This window comes from Balaenoptera borealis (genome assembly GCF_965194805.1).
Source record: "Balaenoptera borealis genome assembly, chromosome: 3".
NCBI classification, from domain to species: Eukaryota; Metazoa; Chordata; class Mammalia; order Artiodactyla; family Balaenopteridae; genus Balaenoptera; species Balaenoptera borealis.
Window position 1 is genome coordinate 93,224,877 of NC_138866.1, and position 27,085 is coordinate 93,251,961.

The window sequence follows — 27,085 nt, forward strand, 5'->3', positions numbered from 1 at the left end:
AACAGATAAGTGACCTGGAAGACAGAATGGTGGAATTCACTGCTGTGGAACAGAATAAAGAAAAAAGAATGAAAAGAAATGAAGACAGCCTAAGAGACCTCTGGGACAACATTAAACGCAACAACATTCTCATTATAGGGATCCCAGAAGGAGAAGAGAGAGAGAAAGGACCCGAGAAAATATTTGAAGAGATTATAGTGAAAAACTTCCCTAACATGGGAAAGGAAATAGCCACCCAAGTCCAGGAAGTGCAGAGAGTCCCATACAGGATAAACCCAAGGAGAAACACGCCGAGACACATAGTAATCAAATTGGCAAAAATTAAAGACAAAGAAAAATTATTGAAAGCAGCAAGGGAAAAATGACAACATACAAGGGAACTCCCATAAGGTTAACAGCTGATTTCTCAGCAGAAACGCTACAAGCCAGAAGGGAGTGGCATGATATACTTAAAGTGATGAAAGGGAAGAACCTACAACCAAGATTACTCTACCCGGCAAGGATCTCATTCAGATTCGATGGAGAAATCAAAAGCTTCACAGACAAGCAAAAGCTAAGAGAATTCAGCACCACCAAGCCAGCTCTACAACAAATGCTAAAGGAACTTCTCTAAGTGGGAAACACAAGAGAAGAAAAGGACCTACAAAAACAAACCCAAAACAATTAAGAAAATGGTCATAGGAACATACATATCGATAATTACCTTAAACGTGAATGGATTAAATGCTCCAACCAAAAGACACAGTCTTGCTGAATGGATACAAAAACAAGACCCATCTATATGCTGTCTACAAGAGACCCACTTCAAACCTAGGGACACATACAGACTGAAAGTGAGGGGATGGAAAAAGATATTCCATGCAAATGGAAATCAAAAGAAAGCTGCAGTAGCTACACTCATATCTGATAAAATAGACTTTAAAATAAAGAATGTTACAAGAGACAAGGAAGGACACTACATAATGATCAAAGGATCAATCCAAGAAGAATATGTAACAATTATAAATATATATGCACCCAACATAGGAGCACCTCAGTACATAAGGCAACTGCTAACAGCTATAAAAGAGGAAATCGACAGTAACACAATAATAGGGGGGGACTTTAACACCTCACTTACACCAATGGACAGATCATCCAAAATGAAAATAAATAAGGAAACAGAAGCTTTAAATGACACAATAGACCACATAGATTTAATTGATATTTATATGACATTCCATCCAAACACAGCAGATTACACTTTCTTCTCAAGTGCGTACGGAACATTCTCCAGGATAGATCACATCTTCGGTCACAAATCAAGCCTCTCTCCAGAAAGTGGGCACAGAGGGAACTCACCTCAACATAATGAAGGCCATATACGACACACCCACAGCAAACATCATTCTCAATGGTGAAAAACTGAAAGCATTTCCTCTAAGATCAGGAACAAGACAAGGATGTCCACTCTCACCACTATTATTCAACATAGTTTTGGTAGTCCTAGCCATGGCAATCAGAGAAGAAAAAGAAATAAAAGGAATCCAAATTGGAAAAGAAGAAGTAAAACTGTCACTGTTTGCAGATGACATGATACTATACGTAGAGAATCCTAAAACTGCCACCAGAAAACTACTAGAGCTAATCAATGAATTTGGTAAAGTTGCAGGATACAAAATTAATGCACAGAAATCTCTTGCATTCCTATACACTAATGATGAAAAATCTGAAAGAGAAATTATGGAAACACTCCCATTTACCATTGCAACAAAAAGAATAAAATACCTAGGAATAAACTTACTAGGGAGACAAAAGAACTGTACGCAGAAAACTGTAAGACACTGATGAAAGAAATTAAAGATGATACCAACAGATGGAGAGATATACCATGTTCTTGGATTGGAAGGATCAATATTGTGAAAATGACTATACTACCCAAAGCAATCTTCAGATAATCCTATCAAATTACCAATGGCATGTTTTATGGAACTAGAACAAAAAAATCTTAAAATCTGTATGGAGACACAAAAGACCCCGAATAGTCAAAGCAGTCTTGAGGGAAAAAAATGGAGCTGGAGGGATCAGACTCCCTGACTTCACACTATACTACAAAGCTACAGTAATCAAGACAATATGGTACTGGCACAAAAACAGAAACATAGATCAATGGAACAAGATAGAAAGCCCAGAGATAAACCCACGCACCTATGGTCAACTAATCTATGACAAAGGAGGCAAGGATATACAGTGGAGAAAAGACAGTCTCTTCAATAAGTGGTGCTGCGAAAACTGGACAGCTACATGTAAAGGAATGAAATTAGAACACTCCCTAACACCATACACAAAAATAAACTCAAAATGGATTCGAAACCTAAATGTAAGACCGGACATTATAAAACTCTTAGAGGAAAACATAGGAAGAACACTCTTTGACATAAATCACAGCAAGATCTTTTTTGATCCAGCTCCTAGAGTAATGGAAATGAAAACAAAAATAAATAAATGGGACCTAATGAAATTTCAAAGCTTTTGCACAGCAAAGGGAACCATAAACAAGACAAAAAGACAACTCTCAGAATGGGAGAAAATATTTGCAAATGAATCAGTGGACAAAGGATTAATCTACAAAATATATAAACAGCTCATGCAGCTCAATGAATGCATCTAGAGACTGTCATACAGAGTGAAGTAAGTCAGAAAGAGAAAAACAAATATCGTATATTAACGCACGTATGTGGAACCTAGAAAAATGGTACAGATGAACCAGTTTGCAGGGCAGAAGATGAGACACAGATGTAGAGAAGAAACGTATGGACACCAAGGGGGGAAAGCTGTGGGGGGCTGGGGATGGTGGTGTGATGAATTGGGCGATTGGGATTGAAATGTATACACTGATGTGTATAAAATTGATGACTAATAAGAACCTGCTGTATAAAAAAGTAAATAAAATAAAATTCAAAAATTAAAAAAAACAAAAAAACAAAAAAAAATATAGGCTGGGCACTTGTTCTTAGCCTTTTCATGGATGGTACATTTTTTTAAAATTTAAATATAGTTGACATACAATGTTATATTAGTTTCAGGTGTACTACATAATGATTTGCCATTTGTATACATTATTAAATGATTACCATGGTAAATCTAGTAACTATCTGTCCTTATACAAAATTATTACAATATTATTGACCATATTCCTTATGTTGTATATTACATCCCTGTGACTTACTTGTTATATAACTAGAGGTTTGTACCTCTTAATCTCTTTCACCTATTTTGCCCACCCCTCACCCTTTCCTGCTGGCAATTGCCCATTTGTTTTCTGTATCTACAAATCTGTTTTTATTTTGTTTTGTTTGTTTGATAGCCTCTAGATCTAGCCATATTGTCATAAATAACAAAATTTCTTCTTTTTTATGGCTAATATTCCTGTGTGTGTGTGTGTGTGTGTGTGTGTGTGTATGTGTATATACATACATACATACCACAATTTCTTTGTCCATTCGTCCATCAATGGACACTTAGGTTGCTTTCATATCTTGGCTGTTGTAAATAATACTGCAATGAACATTGGAATGCACATATCTTTTTGAATTAGTGATTCTGGGTAAATACCCAGAAGTGAAATTTCTGGATCATATGGCAGTTCTATTTTTAATTTTTTGAGGAACCTCCATACTGTTTTCCACAGAGGTTGCACCAATTTACAATCCCACTAACAGAGGGTTCCCTTTTCTCCATATTCTCACCAACACTTGTTATTTCTTGTCTTTTTGATGATAATCATTCTAACAGGTGTGAGGTGATATCTCACTGTGGTTTTGATTTGTATTTCCCTGATGATTAGTGGTGTTGTGCATTTTTCATATGTCTGTTGGCCATCTCTATGTCTTCTTTGGAAAATTGTCTATTCAGGTCCTCTGCCCATTTTTAATTTTTTATTTATTTATTTTTTTGGCTGCACCGCGTGGCTTGTGAAATCTTAGTTTCCCAACCAGGGATTGAACCCAGTCCCTTGGCAGTGAAAGTGTGGAGTCCTAACCACTGGACCACCAGGGAATTCCCTCTGCACATTTTTTAACTGAGTTTTTTTTTGATATTGAGTTGTATGAGTTCTTTGTATATTTTGGATATTAACTGCTCATCAGATATATCATTTGCAAATATCTTCTCCCATTCAGTAGGCTGCCTTTTCATTTTGTTGATGGTTTCCTTCGTTGTGCAAGAGCTTTTTTAGTTTGACATCGTTCCATTTGTTTATTTTTACTTTTGTTTCCCTTGACTGAGGTGACATATCCAAAAAAATATTGCTAAAACTGATGAACTGATTACTGTAGCTTTGTACTATAATTTGAAATCAGGGTGCATGATACCTCCAGCTTTGCTCTTCTTTCTCAAGATTTTTTTGGCTATTCAGGGTCTTTTGTGTTACAAATTTTAGAATTATTTGTTCTGTTTTGTGAAAAATGCCACCAGTATTTTGATAGGAATTGCACTGAATCTATAGATTGCCTTGGGTAGTATGGTTATTTTAAAAATATTAATTCTTATAATCCATGAGCATGGTATATCTTTCCATTTGTTGTATTGTCTTCAGTTTCTTTCCTCAGCGTTATAGTTTCCCAAGTTCATGTCTTTTATCTTCTTGGTTAGGTTTACTCCCAGGTATTTTATTCTTTTTAATGCAATTGTACATGGGATTGTTTTCTTAATTTCTCTTTCTGATAGTTTGTTGTTAGTGTATAGAAATACAACAGATTTCTGTATATTAATTTTGCATCCTAAAATTTTACTGAATTCATTTATTATTTCTAATAGTTTTTTGGTGGCATCTTTAGGATTTTCTATACATAGTGTCATGTCATCTGCAAACAATGACAGTTTTACTTCTTCTTTTCTAATTTGGATTCCTTTTATTTCTTTTTATTGTTTGAATGCTGTGGCTAGGACATCCAATACTATGTTAAATAAAGTGGCAAGAGTGGGCATCCTTGTCTTGTTCCTGATCTTAGAGGAAATGCTTTCAGCTTTTCACCACTGAGTATGATGTTGGCTGTGGCCTTTTTTATGTTGAGGTACATTGCATATATACTCACTTTGAATTTTTATCATAAATGGATGTTGAATTTTGTCAAAAGCCTTTTCTGCATCTATTGAGATAATCATGTGATTTTTATTCTTTGGTTTGTTAATATCATGTATCACATTAATTGATTTGTGAATACTGAGCCATCCTTAATTCCCTGGAATAGATCCCACTTGATCATGGTGTATGATCCTTTAATGTACTGTTCAATTTGGTTTGCTAATATTTTATTGAGGATTTTTGCATCTGTGTTCATCAGTGGAATTGGCCTGTAATTTTTTTGTGGTGTCTTTGCCTAGTTTTGGTATCAGGGTGATGTTGGCCTCATAGAATGAGTTCAGAAGTGTCTCTTCCTCTTCAGGTTTTTGGAATAGTTTGAGAAGGACAGGTGTTAACTCTTCTTTAAATGTTTTGTAGAATTCACCTTCTAAGCTGTCTGGTCCTGGATTTTGTTTGTTGGAAGTTTTTAAATTGCTTTGTTAATTTTCTTGCCGGTAATCAGTTTCTTTGTATTTTCTATTTCCTTCTGATTAAGTGTTGGGAGATTGTACATTTTAAGGAATTTATCCATTTCTTCTAGGCTGTCTATTTTATTGGCATGTAATTGTTTGTAGTAATCTCTTATAATCCTTTGTATTTCTGTGGTGTAGGTTGTAACTTCTCCTCTTTCATTTCTGATTTTACTGATTTAGGCCTCTCTCTTTTTTCCTTGATGAGTCTGGCTAAAAGCTTAGCAATTTTGTTTATCTCTTCAAAGAACCACCTCTTAGTTTCATTGACCTTTTCTATTTTTTTAGTCTTGTATTTATTTCTGCTCTGATATTTATTATGTCTTTCCTTCTACTAACTATGGGTTTTGTTTGTTCTTCTTTTTCTAGTTCCTTTAGATGTGACATTAGATTTTTTAATTAAAGTTTTTTTGTGTCCTGAGATAGTCTTGTATTGCTAAAAACTTCCCTCTTGGAACTGCTTTTGCTGCATCCCATAGATTTTGGACTGTTGTGTTTCTATTTTCATTTTTCTGCAGGTATTTTTGATTTACTCTTTGATTTCTCCAGTGACTTATGGATGGTGTAGTTGCCCTAGCAGAACTTTTGGCAAGGACAACTTAGTACAGGCATCCTGGAGCCATTTGATTTCTGCTCAGATTGTAAGTTTCTATTTCAGGACCTTATTTCTTAAAGCAGCTTCACATAAAACCTGTAATCTTCTCCAGAGACATCCTCCAGTTCATTTATGTATTCATAAAAAGTGAGTGGTCACTGGCTATTACCTGGCTTCTATAACCTGTTGTTGTGAAAAGCAAGGATGAGGTAGATGCAAATTACTGGTCAAAAATGGCCCAAATTATAGCCTAGAGACTTTAATTTATTCATTTATTTATTTTGTGGTTGTTTTCAATACTAAGGATTCATATTAAATAGTGATTAAATCTAAGATGTATATTGCTCAGAGTCAAGAAATGCAAAACAACTCTTTAAAAGAAAGGATGTTTTGGAGGGTTAACTCAGGGTTCTTCACCCCCTACTTCTCCAGTGCTTCCTGAATTGGGAATGGAACCATCAAAACTTGGTGGTCTGACCAGGGACTTTTCTCTAGCTGGTTCTGTGTGATGAAGGGAATGCAGTCTCTAAACTTCATAAAAATGGCAGTTATCTTGTGAGCGTCTAAGCTGGCTTATTTGGAGCAAGGTGATTCATAAGCAGCTGGGAGCTCGTCCTTTATATTCTGCTAGAGATGTGTCCCCTCAGGCTAGGTGAGCATAGACCCTTTGGGCCAATGAGGCTTGCCCGGCCCTTGTGGTTCCTTGTGGATATTTCTCTGAGTTAAGACTAGGTCTTATGGTCAGGGTCATCCTCAGACTTCTCCAGCTTCCCTCATGCAGTGTTCTTTCCCTTTTCCCTCAGCCAAATACAGTCCAGAATTCAATAGACTGGCTTTTCCTCTCCCTCCAAGCTTGCCCTCTGGGAAGAATCTGAAAGGTTTATTCATGTTAAACTATAAATTACTGGACTTCCCTGGTGGGGCAGTAATTAAGAATCTGCCTGCCAACACAGGGGGACACAGGTTCGAGCTGTGGTCCGGGAAGATCCCACATTCCGCGGAGCAACTAAGCCCGTGTGCCACAACTACTGAGCCTGCACGCCACAACTACTGAGGCCCTCACGCCCTAGAGCCCGCCTGCTGCAACTACTGAGCCCATGCATCGCAACTACTGAAGCCTGCAAGGTCTAGGGCCCACGTGCCGCAACTACTGAGCCCACGTGCTGCAACTACTGAAGCCCACACGCCTTGAGCCCGTGCTCCTCAACAAGAGAAGCCACTGCAATGAGAAGCCTGTGCACAGCAACGAAGACCCAACGCAACCAAAAACAAAAGACAAAGAAATAAAGCTCTAATTGTGGAATTTCAGACATCAGCTGAGGATCTGTCTACTTCCTCAGAAATAACATCATGTTTACAATTAGAGGAATTATATACATCTGATTTGCTTGGGACAGTCCTGATTTATACCTATTACCCTTGTATATTTATTAACCAGTGTTCCCTTTCACTTTCAAAATATCTGGATGATAAATTAGTTACCTTATTTATAACCCTTTCTCTGCCTAAAGCCTGAAGAATAGGTGCAAGGCAGAATCTTCTCAAAGTTACTTCCTTGAGTTGGCCGCCCCTAATAATCTCTAAGCCTTTCCCTCCTTTTTCAAATTTCATTCTCAAATTGGAAAGCACCAGGAAACAAATGACAGCATGTGGAGTATTACTTTTTTTCAGCAAGTGGTTAAATAACATAATAAGTCTTGGTCCTTGAATAAAATCCTAAAGGGGCACATCTTTTCAAGGCTGCTCATCAATTTAGTAATCTTGATTTCAAATATTTTCCTTTCTGCTTGTCTACGAAAACATGATTCCTCTGAGAACTCCCTTTTTTGAATTATTTCCTCATATTGGCATTTTGATTGGATTGATTCCACTTTCTATTTCTAGAACTGCAGTGACTTTATTCACAGATTTTTGTCTGAAGTGTACACAATTAGAATTTGTTATAATCTTGCCTTTGGGCCCCACATCTTATCTGAGATAAGAGCCTGGAGTATCTGGCATTTGCAAAATTCATTACCAGCTAGACTAGCCTAGAGGCAAACTGGAACACCAGTTACTAGCATGAGTTACACCTGCATGCATATAAATGGCATTTTAAGAAGAAGAAAGCATAAAGCCACAAAGTCATAACGTTAATTTATAGCTGGACTGTACCTATAAAAATCATACCATGTAGGCACTTACATTTTTAGCTGTTCTAAGTTCTCCACTGGTTTTTAGGAAAGTATATGTGTATTCATTTGGATTTTTATATCAAGGAAATAGTCTGACAGTTCTCTTTGCTTGTGCAGCTATTTTCCTTAAAAATTTCGCTATATATCTTACAACTTACCTTTATAAGCCAGGCCCAAAAGGATTTGTCTTGACACTTTCCTTAGCACTTTAGATTATAGAATTTCCAAATTCAAGCATGACCTAAGCATTTTCATAATTTTGCCCCTGTAACCCTCGGATTCCAATTAGTTAGAAATTAACCTATTTAATGTCCTTGGGAGCAAAGGGTTAAATCCTAGCATCAAAGTTAATTTAAAACAACAGTTGGCCTCTTGTGCAAATAGTCTCTTCCACTTAAGGACACACTCCCCTCCTTTTTTTTTCCATTCCAAATGCCAGTTTACAATTCAGTGAGCTACTTTTCTATTTATAGTCTCCTCACCTTAAATGTAGTCCCTCAAATAGTATCAGGAGTTATTTCTAAAACACAAGAAAGGGATATCTATCTTCATACCAAAAAAAAAAAAAATCTATGTTGGCCAGGAAAATTAGCTGTGGTAGTAATAGCAGAGACAATATGAAAACTATTAATGCAAATGAGAAGATATTAACAGTCTAACTCGTTCCATTAACCGAAGAACTTAGACAATGAAACAGTAACTGAGTAGAAATAAAAATGAACTTTCTATCTGAAGGAAAGGGAGGATGCATTCTAGCTAGACAGAAAGGTGATATCCAACTTTAATAATTAGAATCTCCAAACTTAAGGTTATAGTTAGAGAGATGTGCTGGTTGTGGACTAGGAAGGTGGTTTACTCAGGGGAGCGGACTTTGATGGGTCTTTAGGCCTTGGCTCAGACTCAGCACAGGCCCTGAGACTCAGTTTTGTCAGGACATCTACAAGAAATCACAAGAAAGGGAATGAGCAAACAAGAATCTTCATGTGTTCATTTTTAACTTTTAATAATTTGTATCTATATATGTATATATAGATAACTATGTGTATGTGCTTGCCTGCAGGTGCTAAATTATTTATTTGGATCTCAGGTGCAGAAGGTTCAGTTAATGACATTCTTCAGTTACTGGCATGTTATCATTATCGGTCCCACTGAGACCACTCTGTCCTATTTATATATCTATCTATCTATCCATTCATTTTTTTGATCATCATACTCTACTCCCATTCCCCATCCCCATAGGTAATTTAATGTATTTAATGTGTATCTTTTTATTTGAATGTGTTATACAAACTGTATATTATGTGCTTGTATTTTTAGTTTACATGAATAGTATTGCATTCTATATCTTTTGTCATTAAGTATTATATATTAAAGACCTATTCTTGTTGCTATATGGTACCTCTAATCCATTGCATTCAACCTGTTCACTCTCTCAGTGATGGCCACCCAGGTTACCTTCAACTCTCCAGAACCATAAACAAAGCTCTAATGAACGTCCTCCTGTGTGTTCCCTAAGAGAACAGTCTAATTGATGTAAACTTGATGTCTCATTGTCTTTGTGAAATTTTGTTTAAAAATTTTCTCCCATATGGGGAGCCAGTTTTCCCAGCATCTCCTAAACAACTTGTTCCTTTTACAGTGATTTTTGTTTCCACTTTTATTGCATAATAAGTTTCAATTTGGACATGGGTATGTCTCTGAGCTCTTCTCTCTGTCCAAGTGCAAGTATTTATTTCCAGTGGGAACTCTGTACTCTCAGAGAAACAATAACGCCTGTAGACTCACCAGGGGAGCTCCCTCTCCCTTCCTGGTTTCTGATTACTTGGCAGATCAAATGAAGAACCAGAAAATTGCCTGGTGAGCATGGAGTCAAGAGAAATCATTTTAAGGGATGTTTTTATGTGTACATCTAATCCAGCTGAACAATCTCTGCCCCATAGAAGAACAGTTCTCTGCTGAGCCAAATCTTTGTGAATTGTGCTTATATGGCTCTTCATCTCTAGGCTCCAAACAAATCCATTCCCTTTTTTTATATAGCATACTCATTCTTCAGGCTGCCATGGGACAAGTAATCAAAGTTGAGCATGTTTAGAACAATGGCATTCCAGGTTTGCCTTCTGAGATGACTTTGGGTCACCTCAGCTACAGTTAATTCAACAGATGCAAAGTAGTATATAGCTTTGGATACAGATGGGTTGAATCTTGGCTATACAATTTCTTAGCTATGGCATACATGTTTAATGCCTTTCCCCACTTCCATTCCCCACTTACCTCCATGTCTTCCTTGCTAGATTTTTTTTTTTTTTTTAAAGCTGGCAATGTGTCCAGTCTCAGGGGGAATGAATTGTGTTTCTAGCCACATACAGATGTGACACTTGGAGCAGAGATGGCCATCTTGTGACCATGAGGAAATAGCCTAAGATAAAAAACTTATTTATGATGGCACATCAGATAGATGGAAAGAGTCTGTGTCCTGAAGGACATTGTAGAGCTGTTGAATCAATCCTGGAACTGCCTACCTCCAAACCTCTCACTAAGTAAACAATAAGTGTTTTTGTGGTTAAACACTTGCTATTCAGTGTATGGTCTCCAGACCAGCATTGGCATCACTTGGTTGCTTATTGAAAATGTAGAATCTCACCCCCAATTCCCAACCTACTAAATTAGAACCTGTAGTTTAACAAGATCCTAGGTGATTCTTATTCACATTAAAATCTGAGAGGCACTGGTATTAGCCACTCCTCATAAGTTTTTATTTCTTGCAGCCGAATTCATCCTAATTGACACACTGTGACATTGGCCAAGTTCCCTAAAGCATCTAAACCTGTTTCTTTATCTGTAAAATAGGAGGGATAGTAATAATAATAGCACCTACCTTGTAACAATGCTGCGATGAGTAAAGGAGTACGTAAAATGTGCTGCCCAATGTCTGGCATATAGTTCACACTCAGTGTTAGCTATCTCACTGGATTCTGCAAACATCCTTAGTGTAGATAATAAAGTTTGAGTGAAAATGCAATTCTCTGCCATTCTAGGATGGAAACTGGGTGCTTCCAGGACATCTGTAGGGCGAGGCTTTTATTGTCATTGTTGCTGCCAGGAGCATAGGACAGACTACTTCCAGTAACTGCTTTCCTGAGAATTGACTATTGGCAACTTGTACCTACATGCAGCAGGTTTGATTTTATTTTTTAATATCCTTAAGCTCAATAATAAAAGTCATTGTTTAGAAATGACTCGGTCGATTTAGCTGGACAGTAAAGATATAGGCCAGCAAACGAAAGCAAGGCACATTAGAAAAGACTGTAGGACAAAAATGAGATTAAAGAAGAAAGGCACTTTAAATGCTTGGGTATGTGGTGACTGTGCAATAGGACGACTGGCTGGGACTTTAGTAAACTTGCGTATTAAGTCATCAAATGTTAAGCTGAGATCCCAGTAGACTTGATTTAGTGCAAAAAAATAATGTGTGCATGCCAAGCATGCCCTAAATGTAATGTAGTGTATCCATATCTCATAAAAATATAAGGATCTAAAACCATTAACCTATTTACTATACTCTAAAATTAAAGTATATTTATCACAATATAAAGCATTCATTGAAATACTAAATGCCAATGGAAAAACAAAGGACCTGATGACACCTGAACTGTGCTAATCTCAGAACGTCCCTGTGAGGCTGCACTGCTTACTCTAGGCTGGAGAGGAATGTCAGGAGGATACTTTGCTCCAGACCCACCCATCCCAGGTGGTGAAAGGAAGGTGTGGGCCCAGCTGAATGTAAAGGCTCTGACAGCTCAGCAGGGCAAAGGTGCCTCAGTGAACTGCAGAAGAAATGGACAAAGTTTAAGCAAATGCTTGGTCTGCAGCTAGGTCATCAGGGCAGAGCAAGGTTTCCCAGCATAAGTTAAACTTATGACTAAGCAAAACTCAAGACTACAAACAGACAGAAAGCCAACTTACCATGCTCACCATGGTTAATGAACATGTAATGGCCTCTGGATTAGGGGGCATAGCTCTGGTGCAGGACCCACCAAAAGCGAAGCAAGGTCTCATTCTTCGGAACTCCTGGGATATTAAGCTAAAAAATCCAAAAGCAGGACTAAGCTTTATAAACAGTGTTGGAAACCAGCCTCAGGAAGCAGTGCCCATTACCAGAACAGGGCAACTTGTGGGCATAAAGAACTGCAACTCCTTAGTTCTCCAGTGGCAGCACTGACCAAGTCCCATTCTAGATCTCAGTCAGGGAGGAAGTGGTGGAAAACACAGGAGCCAGGGGTCAGCACTACAAGAGGACCTGCTTCTTTCAAGTACTTACAGATTGGGGGGGATGACTGGTGTGTGCCAGGCTGCTTAAGTGCTTTTTATCCCAGCCCTGGATGGGTGAATATAAGGCTCTGAAGGTGATAAACAATCCAAAATCCCAATGCCTAACAGAATAATCATTTCTTATTAATCTCATAGTCCAATTTGATTGGTTGGGATGAAGTAAATGAAGTAAGTAGAAGTTTACTCCACAAGTCATTCAGGTACTCAAGCTCCAAGCACTTTTCATCTGGTGGCTCCAGCATCTTCTCAGGTATTGGCATCCTCCATTGGTTTCTCTGCATCCAACAGAAAGGACAAAAGGATAGGGAGGATCTCAAGGAAGGTATTTTATGGGCTCAGCTTGAAGGAAGATACATCATTTCTGCTTACTTTCCATTGGTGAGAATTAGTCACAAAGCACTGCCTAGTTGCAAGGGGAATGATAAATGTTTTCCAGAAGTATGTTATGGAAGAGGACACAATTTTAATAAATAGGTAGCCGGTCTGCCATGAGAGAAGAAAGCAGAGGTGGCAGCAGGAATGAGATGAGGCTTATAGGAAGTAGGTTAAAATGGTTCCCCTTTGAAAAAGTCAGTTTACTTATGGGGAAAGGCAAGAGATAATCATTTATTCATTAATTGATTTATTCATTGCTCTATTCATCCAATCAATAAAAAGTTGTTAAAGATTGACTGTACTGAGCACATCAAGAAGAGTTTACTGGGCTTCCCTGGTGGTGCAGTGGTTGAGAATCTGCCTGCCAATGCAGGGGACACGGGTTCGAGCCCTGGTCTGGGAAGATCCCACATGCCGCGGAGCAACTGGGCCCGTGAGCCACAACTACTGAGCCTGCGCGTCCTGTGCTCCGCAACAAGAGAGGCCGCGACAGTGAAAGGCCCACGCACTGCGATGAAGAGTGGCCCCCGCTTGCTGCAACTAGAGAAAGCCCTCGCACAGAAACGAAGACCCAACACAGCCAAAAATAAATAAATTAATAAATTAATTTTAAAAAAAGAAGAGTTTACTTAACAAATATTAGTAGAACACTTCTTATTGCCCAACAGTGTTCTAGGTGCTGGGAATAGAACTGCAAACAAAATCAGACAATGCCACTAACTTCTAGTTATTCATAGGTTAATGGGGAATATAGACATGGATGCAAAAAATATAATGGAAGACAGTTAATGTTATAATAGAGGTGCTATGGAAACCAAGAGGAAAATGCATCTGAATTTAACTGGGGTGGTGGAGGCCTGGAAATAATAATACAGCTAGTATTTTTCCTATGTGATAAACATTGCACTAAGCAATTTATACCCCTGATGTTATTTAATCTCACAAATATCCAATGAAGTTATTTTCCTCACTTTGTAGATGAGGAAACCAGAGCAGAGAAAGGTTAACTAACTTTTCTCACGTTGCTTAGCTTTTAAGAGATGGAACCACATTTGAACCTGAGCCTAGCAAATTCTGAAACCCATACTCTTTCCTCTATATGTCATTCTGCATTTCATTAGGCACAAGAAGATACTGGGGCTGGATTCTGAAATAAACAGGAGCTGGCTTGATGGTTGAGGTGCCAGGACCTTTCATGTATTGTGAACAGCGTGTGCAAAAGCATGAGGAGTGAAAGAACAGGTTTCATTTAAGGAAGTATTGTGAATTGGGACAGACTAAATTAAATTATTGTAAAAAACAACCCCCAAAGTTGCAGTGGTTTAAAACAACAAAAATTTATTTCTCTGACACACTGTTCCAGGCAGGTAGGCAGTGGGTTTTACTCCACATTGTTACTCAAGGATCCATGAGGCCCCTCGAGTCAGAGTGGAAAGAAGGAAATCTAGAGAATCAAGCACTGGCTTTTTTCTGCCTTGGCCTGGAAGTGACACCCATCAGTTCCCCTCAAAGCCCATTGACCATATCTAGTCACATGGCTCCAACTACTTGCTATAAGCTGGGCAGAAATGGGAGAAAGTGTATGAGAGAAAATGAGTATTGTGTGAGTATTACTGTCTGCTGCATCTTGCATTTACTTAAAAAAATATTTTTTAGTTAATTTTTTAAAAATAATTAAGGTAGAATGCATCAAAGTGAAAAATTCTCATTCCCGACTTAGACCTTGGTCTGATTTTAACTTGTTTTAGGTAAATTCTCATTGGAGTATTTCTGGAGGGACTAGTTCAATTCTAGGCCAAACCAAGGTTTTGAATCTCTTTGAGCTGGTAGAGAGGTCCAAATTTTCAGATCGAACCTTCCTTAGGTCCAGAACTGAACCACTATGCTCTGTGCAACACAGATTAACCTGGGCTGAACTAAACCTCTTAGCACTTGAACCAGATAAAAGTGTATTAAATTATAACTTCAGTGTATTTTATATAATTTCATTGAAAGCTTTTCTTAGAATATGACTGCATGATAAATCAGTTTTAAAACAAAAATAGCTGGATAAAAAAGAAAATAGAAATGATTTTTCAAATTTTAATGTTTATAAAATCTCTCAATAGGCTTTCTGTTTAACAGTAAACAATTGGAAAAAAATGCAAGCAATCCCATGATTATAGTTCCTTAATAATATGGAACATTAGTATATTTTGATAAAATATTTCATATTCCAAAATTGTGTGTATAAACTTTTAGTATTAGAAGGGTGAAGGGGTTAGTGAGAGGTTGGGGAGATTAATAAATTGATTATTTGTACTAAAATCTCCTGTTACCAGTCTTGTTTTTGTTTTTTTAAAAATATTTTTCTATTTATTTATTTATTTATTTATGGCTGCGTTGGGTCTTTGTTGCTGCGCGTGGGTTTTCTCTAGTTGTGGCGAGCGGGGGCTACTCTTCGTTGTGGTGCCTGGGCTTATTGCAGTGGCTTCTCTTGTTGTGGAGCACAGGCTCTAGGTGCACAGGCCTCAGCAGTTGTGCCGCATGGGCTTAGTAGTTGTGGCTCGCAGGCTCTAGAGCGCAGGCTCAGTAGTTGTGGCGCACGGGCTTAGTTGCTCCGCAGCATGTGGGATCTTCCCGGACCAGGGCTTGAACCCATGTCCCCCACATTGGCAGGTGGATTCTTAACCACTGCGCCACCAGGGAAGTCCCCTGTTACCAGTTTTGTGATTAATCCCTCAGGAGTTTTTAGATTGGTATACTTTATTCCAAATTTGTATCAAATTCTGGTTCTTAATCTTTTAACAACAAAGCACAAAACAGTTCCTAGGTATTCACCATTGGTCAGTGCTATTGTGTTCTTATTTTACAGATGAAGAAAGCAATCACCTGAAAAGTTAAATAATCTGGCCAAGGCATAGCTGGAATTTGTATCCAGGCTGACTGATTTCAGAGCCTATAGCTTTTTCCATGTTTACTTGTTCAGTAGACAAGGTGAGAGCAAGCAACAGGATAAGTGGCAAGAGGGTGAATGAAAAGTGCTCTTTATCCTATGGCCTATATTTAAACCTGGGCCATCAAGCAAATTTTCAAAGAAATGTTCTTTATTTTCCCAATCTGCTCATGCAAGAAATGTTCTTGCTGCATACCCTTGGGATCCTTTTTTAATTCCCTGAACCATTGTGGGTGGGCTGGACACATTAACAAGTCATAACATGAAATCAGCCGTGACAGGCCTTTATCTGCCCTGTCATCAGTTTCCCAAGTGTCAGAGAGGTGGCTCAATCTGAGCTTCAGTTTATGTTGTCACCAACTAGAGAAAAAAAAAATGTACTGGGAATACTCTGTGCCAATCATTTCAAGATTAAACTCTAGTAATTTCTTTTTAATAACATAATCATCCCATTAGAGAAAGTACTTATAATTATAAGTTCAATTCAGTAATGGTGAATAGAATTTTTAATGGACTTTATTTTTTAGAGCAATTTTATGTTCACAGCAAAATTGAGTGGAAAGTACAGAGAGTTCCCACACGCCTCATGCCTCCACACATGAATAGCCTTTCCTATTATCAACATTGCTCACCAGTGTCATACATTTGTTTTGTTTGTTTGTTTGGTTTTTTTGGGCCACATTTTGTGGCCTGTGGGATGATCAGGGATTGAACCCCGGGCCTACGGCAGTGAAAGCATGGAGTCCAAACCACTAGACCACCAGGGAATTCCCACCAGAGTCATACATTTGTGACAATTGATGAAACTACACTGACACATCATTATCACCCAAAGAATAGAATTTTTTTTAAATTAATTAATTAATTAATTAATTTTTGGCTGCATTGGGTCTTCGTTTCTGCGTGTGGGCTTTCTTTAGTTGCGGCAAGCGGGGGCTACTCTTCGTTGCGGTGCACAGGCTTCTCATTGCGGTGGCTTCTCTTGTTGCAGAGCATGGGCTCTAGGTGCACGGGCTTCAGTAGTTGTGGCTCGTGGGCTCTAGAGCGCAGGCTCAGTAGTTGTGGCGCACGGGCTTAGTTGCTCTGTGGCATGTGGGATCTTCCCAGATCAGGGCTCGATCCCGTGTCCCCTGCATTGGCAGATGGATTCTTAACCACTGTGCCACCAGGGATGCCCCGAATTTTTTTACTTGAAAGATTTAGTCGTGTCATTTCAAATGACCCAACCACAACTGATGAATTCATTGTGAATACTAAGACTAAGCATTATCAAATGTCACCTTTAGTTAGAAATACATATTTCCAGTATGATATTCAGAGATTTTCAGAAGATTTTGATTTTTTTTTTTTTGCAATGGCAATAGCTTTATAAATTTTTTGTTGCTGTTTTTCCTCCCTGGTTTTATTTGATTTTATTAAAAAAATTTTTTTTTGGCCATGCAGCTTGCAGGATTTCAGTTCCCCTACCAGGAATTGAACCCAGGCCATGGCAGTGAAAGCCCGGAATTCTAACCACTAGGCCACCAGGGAACTCCCCTCACTGGTTTTAAGTCCCTAGGGGCAGGAGAGAATGTATTGGCAGGACACCCAGAAAACAAGGTCTGCGTGCAGACTGACTCTAACACTGACTAACCCTGAGCTGTTCTCATTCTCATTATCATAAGGTAATCAGAGTGAGAGGAAGCACTGTCTTTTCTGCTCTAATACAAGTTGGAGAAACAGAAATTCAAAGTTTTGTTTGGAACCAGCAGAAAATGTGTTAGAAATAATAACATGAAAAGTTAATAGTATTTATTGATTAAATAGCATTTATACTATGTGCCAGACACTGTGCTTAGTCCTTTGCATATGTTATCTCATTTAATTCTCACAAGCATTCTATAAGATAGGTATTATTATTATTTCCATCATAAAAATGGGTAAATAAAGGCTAAGTACCACACAGAAAGTCACACTAGACTGGTGGATTATAGTGCTGGATTTTAATCTCAAGTGTATTAGGGTAGGGTAACTGGTTTAGCAATCCCAAAATCATAGTAATGTAACACAATAAAATGTGTTTCTTGCTGGGGCAAAGTGCAGCGTGGATGGTCCTCGTCAGGTGGCTCTCTTAGGCAGCTCACCTCTAAGCAGTGACTCATGTACACAGGCCTCTTCCATCTTATGGCTTAAGCATATTGTAGCTTCAAGATCTCCCCATCATCAATCAGCCTGGAGAGACGGAAAGAGAGCATGGAAGACTGAATAGGATGTTTTAAGGTCAGACCTGGAAGTAGTGACATCACTTCTGCCCACATTCCATTGGCTAGAACTCAGTCACGTGGGAATCTAGGATGCAAGGGAACCTGTGAAATGTGGTTTAGCTCCATGTTCTGGAAGGTGAGGCAACCTGTATATTGGTGAGCCCAAGAAATCTCTCCACAGCAGGTTTGTCTGACTCAGGACCGTTAACCACTAGACTCTGCTGTAACTCTAATCTCCACCCCTACTCTTTGACCAGAGGGAAAGTATCAAGTCTCTCTGAGACTTAACACTACATGAAATAAATCCATTTGGGAGTTTAAACAGCAACAAGAAATGGCATAGTGCAGCCATTATGAGCCTAGGAACTAATGCTAAATCTGATGACCTGTTTATTAACTAGGTGACCTTGGGCACATTTCTGAATTTCTCCTTTTCCTTATCTATAAATTGAAAATAATATTTTCCTTTGCATGTCTTGCAGATTGCTGTGAGAGTCAAAGGGAATAGTTTGTGTAAAAATACTTAGTAAAAGGTAAAATGATACACAAAACACAAATGTCAGAGGTTGTTGGTGTTATTATTGTTACTTCCTAAGTGTCAATATGATTGATATAGATAATAATCACTCTGTAATATCGGAGAAGAAATCACTGTGAGTTGGGCTGGTCAGGGAATGCTTTATAGGAGAGTGGAATTTGAATCTGATCTAGAAAGATGAATAAGATTTACGTAGTAGAGGAGTAAGGAAAGGGCATTCAAGGCAGGGAGTATTGGACCACCAAAGAAGTGGAAGCCAGAATGAGCAGAGTGCTCCTGAAACACTGAAAAAACTGTTTGCTCTTGGAGGCTTCTGAGATGGGGTTGGGCAGGAGCAAGTGAACTTCAGGCTGCTGCCACCTCTGCTTCACTACAGCCGTCTGTTGAGACATTTCTCCATGGGTCACTGCCATTTCTGCAAGTCCTGTAAATGAGGCACCAACTGCACTTTGTTGCAGACTACCTTTTCAAGAATGTTTGATGGCAACAGGGTGTCCTTCTGGAGTAAATGGTAGGCATGTTTACTGCCCATTATAAAAGATTCAGGGGAGGTAGAAGCCGTCTCCAACCCAGCATCATGACTGTTCTCAGACACCTTATGAAGCCCAAAGTGATCAAAGAGAAGACCAGGAAGTTCATCCAGCACCAGTCAGGCTGATATGTCAAAATTAAGTGTAACTGGCAGAAACCCAGAGGCATTGACAACAGGGTACGGAGAAGATTCAAGTGCCAGATCTTGATGCCCAATATTGGTCATGGCAGCAACAAGAAAATGAAGCACATGCTGCCTAGTGGCTTCTAGAAGTTTCTGGTTTACAACATCAAAAAGCTGGAAGTGCTGCTGATGTGCAACAAATCTTACTGTGCTGAAATGGCTCTCATTTCCTCCAAGAACCTCAAAGGCATTGTGGAAAGAGCAGCCCAGCTGGCCGTGAGTCACTGATCGCAATGCCAGGCTGCACAGCGAAGAAAATGAACAGTTCATGTGCAAGTTTTATTTGTGTTAAATAAAACCATAAAAATTCTGCAAAGTAAGACAAAGATTTTGGCTCCCTAAGCTCAGAGTTCTTCATGTACAGGTGTTAACTGGCCCTATTCCCATTGCCCTCTGGAAACTAGGTCTTGGGGAACTGACTTAAAAAAGGCAGATGCTCTAGCTACTACTATTGCTATGAGTAATAAACCATTTTTGACTCTGACGCAGGAGTCTCATGTCTTCTACCAGCATCCATGAAACTATGACAGGCTAACTTGTTAACTTGCAAGTAGGGTAAAACTCAGACCTTTTACAGTTCTTGACAGAATCTATCTCTAGGAGGGATTTCACTGAACAGTACTACATACCAGGTGGGGTACTAAGTGCTGGGGATACAGAACCAAAAGGCACAGTTCTTGCCTGCAAGGAGCCTCCAGTGTACAAATTAGGAGCTTACTGAGCTTGGTACTAATAGAGTTTCAGAGTAGTTAAATCGCTAAGCTAGTGAATACACACAGAAAAAGGTCAAACTCAGACTAATAAAATTCTAGCCATGATTGCGACTATATCCCAACAACAGGGTGGAAGCCATATGGTTTTTCAGTCCTCTGAGAACAGGTGTATTCTCTATAGATGGCAGAAGCTGAGAAACACAGAGGTACATGGAGCCTTACAGAAGGCTTTAAAACAATACCCTTCAGTCCTCAGTGCCAAGAAAGAAGGTTGCTTTTAGATGTACTCGCCCTTTCTATAACTCTTCCCTAAATAAATTGTCCTGAAGGGTGACAGTAGAAGCATCACTTTCTGGCCCAGAGATCAAAGGGTATCTCTCGTGTGGATACCTGGTGGTGTTGGTAAGGGAATTTCTAACTTTGGGATTGTATCTAGGATGGGAGAGAAGGCAGGTACTATGTTAAATGAAGGGCAGGAAAGTTGCATATAGATGGAGAAGGATCTAGAACCCTAAGGCTGTGGTCTCTGAAACAACTGGTTTCACATACAGGGCCAAAGAAACCCTGGATTTATGATAGGGGCTCTGTCAGAAAAGTGGGATTAGGACTTATGACAGGAAGGGAGTGAGGAAAACTGGCCGGCGAAGTACTTAGTTGTCTGTACATAACAGAGAGTGCTAAAGGTGCTAAAGCAATTTAATAAATAAACAGGGTATTCTAGGCTCATCTGACACATTAGATACAAAGAAGTATTATATGGCATTTGGCAAAAATGAGTGCCTGACACTGACACCTAATATGTGACAGCACAAAACCAGGAGCTTTACACAATGTGGCAGGTGGGAGTTTGGTCCTTGGCACTGGAAGCAAGAATCCATTCACTCAACAAAGTGTATTGGCACTGTTCTAGGTGCTAGGGATAAAGCAGTGGACAAGATAGAGAAAAATCCGTGCCCCTATTTTGTTCTAAATGAAGTTAAATCTGGCTCTGAGCCACCTAGGTCAAGGGAGATGAGAAATTCAGGATTTGTTATGTTTACTTTAGGGGGAAGAAAATTTATTAGGGGTTTCTATACCATCCCAGGGTCCTACACATTCCATAATATTCTGAGATGGGCTCTCTGTTCTTCAGACCACATTAGCTACCACTGTTGGTTGTTCATGATCCAAGTCTTTATGGTCCCTTTTCCAGGCCACCCCAAATATTTACAGGGCCTAGGACAAGAATACAAATAGAGGTTCATATACCATATGTTAAATATCTTAAAATTATAAATCCAGCCAAAAAACTGTTAAAGAAAATAGGTTCTATCATTCTATCTTGACACATACAATGTTGTTACAAGCTGGCCACCATCAGAGGCCCTGGATCCTGCTACTATGTGGGAATACGGCACATGTCCCTGACTCTCTTGAAATCCATAAATGCATCCCCTCTAAACATGGGGAGGTGTTTCCCAAATAGTTTACTCTCTAGTGTTGGTCCACTTCTTCTCCCAACCCTTAATGTCTCCTGCCACCTGCAACAATCCAGCTGGATCACCTTCAAGACTAGACCAAAGGTTATGCTCTGAGTGTCAGACAACTTAATTTTGGCCCTGCAACATTAAAGCCATTAACTACTCCTGGAGGTAGACATGGCTGCTTTCCTTGGATCGGGGAGGCAGAAATACTTATAGCAGCCTGAACAAGATATAAATTAACATCTCAAACAGCTGCCCCACCAACTACATATTATCTCATTCATTTCTTTATAACAGTCTTATTAAGGAAATAAAACTCAGGAAGCTCAGGAAGATTAAACAACTTGCTGAATGCCATAAAAGGAAAAGAACAAGAATTCAGTCTCAGAGTTGTCACCATCCACACTTCCATCTACCACACCTAAGAGCTTTGAAGAAATTCAGAAACAAATTTGTGAAACTGCCTGCCAAGGTGTACAATCTTGTATAACTGTTCCATTCACTAGAATAGATCCTGAGATTTGTTTTTGAGACTCCAGAGTACAGTAGTCCCCCTTATCCGTAGGGATATCTTCCAAGACCCGCAGTGGATACCTGAAACCTCAGATAGTACCAAACCCTAGGTATGCTATGTTTTTTCCTATACTAACCAGTGGGTAGTGTATACTCCATGGATATGCTGGACAAAGGGATGGTTTGTGTCCCAGGTGGATGGAGCAGGATGGCACAAGATTCATCACGCTACTCAGAATGGTGCCCAATTTAAAAGTTATGAATTGTTTATTTCTGGAATTTTCCATTTAATATTTTCCGACAGTGGTTAACCACAGGTAAAAGAAACCATTGATAAGGAAAGACTACTACATTATAAGGGATGCAGTGAGAGAGAAATCAGAGCCTATTAGAGGATGAATTTCTGTTATGTGATCTTGCAGCATTTTATCAAAATATCGATCAACTCATTTTGCACTACAGTTTTAGTTCCAAAAAGCCACTAAGAAGCTCAGCAAAGAAGCCAGACATTGTCAAAAATAAAATTAGATAAATATCACTTGTAAATAAAATAAAATCGATTGTGAAATGCTGTTTGGTCAGTTCTTATTGTTTGCTGTTCTTTTGTTCCCTTATTCCTATTATCCTGCTCAGGGCAGAATGTGTCCTCCTAAAGGGCAGGGCAGAAAGACTCCCTAGTCTTGGTTTTGTTGATGGTTTTATATTGCTCATTATGAGTTTCAAGAATATATACCCAGGGTGAAGAATAAACGTTTAAATCTTGGAAGACAAAACTTTTTTTCCCATTATTTTTATGCAAAAACTCAGACACCATCAAATTCAGATCCTAACTGTCTCAAAGACGCCCTTTTTTAACGGTGTAGAGGGAGTAGGATAGGGATGGGGGAAATGAAGCAAGCACAGTGCCGGTGCCGTTTCATGAAGCCCTGGCCTTGGCCTGATCCTGTGAGGAGCTCTGGAGCATAAATTATACCTCAGGGTTTATCCAGCCTTGAGGCAAAGGTTGTGGGCTTTCTATTCAGGCACCAATCAATCAATGGCTATGGTTCCCCCAGGGCAATTCTGAATTTCTGCAAATACTGACAAAGCATCTTCTTTGGAAGCAAAGCAAACATAAGTTAGGAGATAGACCCCAGAATTGATCAAAAGTGATCAGAGGGTCTGTGAGTGATACACCAACAGCGTCATCTATGCCAGTGACCGTCTATTCTGCAGTTTGTAATTCTTTCACTATAGGTTTGACTCTTCTCATCAACAGACAAAGGGTCCATTAACAATCAGTAAGTGGTGGAGAAAGAATTCTAAGTGATTTGAATTGTTAGAGCAGCGAAGGATTTTTTTTTAAAGTTCTCCAACAATTTATATATTTTATTTTTTTAGCCGTGCCACGCTCTTGTGGGATCTTAGTTCCCCAACCAGGGATTGAACCCAGCCCTGGGCAGTGAGAGTCCAGAGTCCTAACCACTGGACTGCCAGGGAATTCCCGAAGGAAGTTTTTAAAATCCCCTACTCAGAATTCTAGGGGAGTCAGATTGGCAGGAATATGGTCATATATCCTTGTACAGTGCAAAAAAAAAAAAATCCCTTTAGGCAATTGATCACTAAGTATATACCACATCACCAGCCCTGTAGGGAAGGCAAATTTATCTGACTCAGTCCTTATCTTGAGATGCTTCCACTATAGTTGGGTAGATGAAGTTCACATGCATGAAACAAGTATAAGCAACATCAACACTATATAATTAAAGACTGTTGGATTCTGAGAAAAGAGAAATAGACTTCCCTTAGCTACATTTTTTTTGAGATACTCACCGTAGGAGTGGTGAATAAGGTCAGATCAAGCCCATGCATGCATTGATTCCATCAATCTAAGTGACCTCTTTGTGCCAGATGATAAGCATGTTAGGCCTGGGGAGAGAGATGGTAAGATACTGTGATAAATACAATAATAAAGGGTGTACTTTGGGGGATTATTTGGGTGCTATTAGTATTTTTTAGTAGAAAGCTCAATTACTCTATTTCATTGAATTTAAGATGCCATGAATTTTAAGATTTGCCATTATTTTATTTAGCATTAAGAAAGAAAAAACTCTGCTAGTTAAGCAGTGTAAGACATATCCCTATTGCAGAGGTGTTATAATGTGAAATAAATGTTCATTTTAGAATTGATAAGAGACATGACTTGGCTTAATCCTCTTCTCTGACTATCCTTTGCTTTCAGAGGACAGACAGAAGAGTGCCTGCTTTTCCCTTTCTATAGTTCTTAGTGTTGTCAGTCTCTGCATTTCCTAATGAAAGAGGGAAAATGATAACAGCAAGACCTTTGATTTCTTTCTCTTACTTCTAATTAGAAATACCTCGATAGTGTAATGGAGGCCAATAACAGTATTTGAAATAGTAGCTAATATTGATCAGGTGCTTAATATGGATCCAGGACTGGGCTAATTGCTTTTTACCCATTACTTAATTCTTACTTAATCCATTGGGAAAAGGTATTAATATCTCTATTTTACTGATAGGTAAAGTGAGATTAAAAGATGGTAAGCGGCGCCTTTCTGGCTCTGCACGCGGCGCCGGGGGAGAACCCTGGGGGCGCTGTGCTGCAGCCTCTTGGTCCCCGTTACCTGTTCGAGCCCTGCACTCAGGGGTCCGTCCCTTGCCGCCCCGGTACCCTTACGTCTCTCAGCCCCCGACTTTTTGCTCTGAGAGGCCCTGACCGGGCGCCGAGAGGGGGGCAGTGTCGTGTGCTACCGCCCCTCTCCCCCGAAGGCAGCGTCCTGTGCTAAAGAAAGGACTTGAGAGGAAGAACCACCGTAGGATGGTGAGCTGAAAGTGAGAACCTATAGGCAAAGTGTAAAGGGCAGCTTCCCAAGTTTATTGCTCCCTTGTATCTCCAGAGCAATTAAAACACTGGAGGTGAACTGGAAAGATCTGGAAAGACCTAGATCCCACCACCTCAGATCAGAAGAAATGTCAGCAGCAACCCCTGCTCTCCTGCTCAAATATTTATCCTGCTCTTTTTACCATCCCAGTCATCATTGCACAGAGTTTATGTTTAGTACCAAATGCTTGTAGGGCTATCAGATCCCATCTCTTTTTAAATTGTAATCTATTTGTATCTTTAAAGTGCTTCTCTCATAGACAATACAGGTATGCCCTGCTTTTGAAAGTTTGCTTTACCTCCTTCACTTTGATGAAAGACCTACATTGGTACCTGTTGTCGCTAAATGAAAGAAATCTGAAGAGGATTTTCACTTTTACGAAAAAAGGTGAAAACTGAAAATAGCTTTCAGTGTTTGTTTTGCAGTGAGCTGTTATAGAGGCGGTGCAAACCCTGAGCATCAAGAGTGGCACCTCAGAGCTCCTTCCCTGGGAACTACACTCAGCATCCCAGCATTAAGCCGCTATAGCTTTGAGCATCTGTGCTTTATCTTGATTTATTTTGTGCATCTATTAACAAGATGTGTCCTAAGGTAATTGCTTTTTTGCTTTACGCCATTTTGGCTTACAAAAGGTTTCACAGGAATCCTCCGCTTTTGGATAGTGGGGGAGGCCTGTATATGGTTGAGTATTGCTTTTTCATACAAATTAACAAGCTGTGTCTTTTAACTGGAGTCCATTTACACTTAATGTAATTACTGATATGGTTGGATTTAAATATGTCATCTTGGTATTTGTTTTCTAATTGTTCCATCTGATCTTTAGTTTCTCCTTCTTCCTTTCCTGCCTTCTTTTGGGTGAATAGAATATTTTTAGCTATGCTTCTTTGTGTTATTTCAAATAAAAGTACTACTTATCCATAAAAAAATAAAAAAGTAAAAAAATAAAATAAAATAAAAGATGGTAAGCAATTTGCCTGGGTCACAAAGCTACTAAGTATCTGAGCTGAGATTGGAATGCAGGTTTGCCTACCACGCAAGTTTAAGTTTTTAACCACTATGCCTGTAGGTGACTTGATAAGACCTGATTTCCTGCAAAGGAAAAGAATTAAGACAGTTTCAGTCAGCGTTTACCAGAAACATCTTCTCTCAAGGATCTTTTAGAAAGCAAAACATGGTTATACAGACTAAAAGAAGACTGAGTGACCTATCTTAAACTATGACTATATTTCTGATGTCACTATTGTATAACTAGTCTTTATACAGTCTTTGAGAATTATACTGCTGGATAATGAATTTTAAATTGTATATCTAAGTAGAATAAGAACTCTATAATTAGTGGGTTATATTTAAGTGACCACAAAATAGATAAGGTGCACAATTAAAGAGTACATTTCTTCCAAACCCCTAATTTGTGTTAGAATATTCAACTGCCATCCTCTATGTGCAGGCATGAATTTTGATCCAGTAGCAATAAAGTCAGGCCCAGAAGTTTGCAGATTCAGAATTATTTATCAGCAAGTAGTATTACTTAACCCACATTTGACAAAACTGTTTATGTTCACAGACAATTTTGGGTTTTATCTGAATTTAGAAGAGGTTGGAGATTAGCCTGATTAACCTGAGCTAATGGGTAAAATTTTAGGAGAGAAATGTCATTTTGCAAGCATCTTAATGGGTTTGTCTGATCACCCTATAAACTGGACCAGCAATTCTCAAAATTTTGGGTCTTGGGACAACTTTACACTCTTAAAAATATTGAGAACCCCAAAGTTTTTGTTTGTGTAGATTTTATCTATCACTATTTTCCATATTAGAAATTAGAGAAAATATTAAAATACTTACTAATTCATTTAAAATTATAATAATAATTATATTACATGTTAATGTAACAGGGAAGAGCCAAATCTGACTACATGTTAGATCTGTTTCTTTTATTTAACCTTTGCTTCCCGTTGCTTTTCTTCACTAAAAGAAGAAAAGCAACGGGAAGCTTGCTTATGTATTATGTCTCGGGGAACCCTGCTCCTCTGCCTGAA

General features: G+C 38.9%; 1 pseudogene across 1 annotated transcript; it reads left to right on the forward strand.

The window, feature by feature from the left end:
• The first annotated feature begins 18,209 nt into the window (after positions 1-18,209).
• On the forward strand, positions 18,210-21,403 carry LOC309626774 (large ribosomal subunit protein eL32 pseudogene; annotated as a pseudogene). Its single transcript has one exon. The product of its transcript is annotated as a large ribosomal subunit protein eL32 pseudogene (transcript).
• The last annotated feature ends 5,682 nt before the right edge of the window (positions 21,404-27,085 follow it).